At 40.0% G+C, this 939-nt stretch overlaps 1 protein-coding gene across 4 annotated transcripts in view; it reads left to right on the top strand.

Moving 5' to 3' along the window:
* LOC106876501 (zinc finger protein 93) overlaps positions 1 to 939 on the top strand; it is a 90,463-nt gene that overhangs the window by 24,702 nt on the left and 64,822 nt on the right. The window lies entirely within an intron of this gene.

Here is a 939-nt window from a genome sequence, read left to right as displayed (position 1 = left end):
AATATATAGCACGAGAATTATATATATATATATATATATATAAATAAATATATAGCACGAGAATTATATATATATATATATATATATAAATAAATATATAGCACGAGAATTTATTAATCACGACAGTTGTTTTCGCACATCTAGCATTGATTCCTCTTGGGTGGGACACTCAACAACTGATTCAGGAGCATCCAGTGATGCAGATGTATCTCGTCGGGTGATAAATAAATACAACTCGTTAAAATTACTGTTCTGCAATGTAACTTTCCGTTCTGTAGAGAGAAAAGCAGCCAGACGGAGGAAATATCTTTCATTATAGAGAAGATGAAAAATAAAATCACAGATGAGAAAAAGAGAAACAAACACGCAATCCAGAGAGAAAAGTATTAGAAATAACTGTTAACTGGTATGGATGTATAAACACCCTCAGGCAAGCTGCATGGCATGAGTACACTTGCTCATACAAACATCCACAAAAATATGAGCATATATATATGTATATATATATATCACAATCAACATAAGCATTATGGTTGACAAAGAAAATGTTGTCGGAGCCTCATACATCGAAATTGACGGGCGAGTCCATCATATTTATATATATATATATATATTGGGCCTCACCGAGGCGATGACTACTGACCGAGACCTTTGGAAATGTGCTGTGCGTGAGAAGACCCGGCAAGCCAAGTAAGATCGTTGCCAGTGCCCCTGGACTGGTTCTTGTGCGGGTGGCACATGAGATGCACCATTTTGAGCATGGCCGTTGCCAGTACCGCCTGACTGGCTCCCGTAGGATTTTCGAGCGAGATCGTTGCCAGTGCCCCTGGACTGGCTTGTGCGGGTGGCACATAAAAGACACCATTTCGAGGATGGCCGTTTTCGTGCGGGTGACACGTAAAAGCACCCACTACACTCTCTGAGTGGTTGGTGTTAGGA

The sequence above is a fragment of the Octopus bimaculoides genome, chromosome 20, assembly GCF_001194135.2.
Source record: "Octopus bimaculoides isolate UCB-OBI-ISO-001 chromosome 20, ASM119413v2, whole genome shotgun sequence".
In the NCBI taxonomy this organism is placed as follows: domain Eukaryota; kingdom Metazoa; phylum Mollusca; class Cephalopoda; order Octopoda; family Octopodidae; genus Octopus; species Octopus bimaculoides.
Note: the sequence above shows the minus strand (reverse complement) of the source record. Positions and strands in the feature narration are given on the sequence as shown.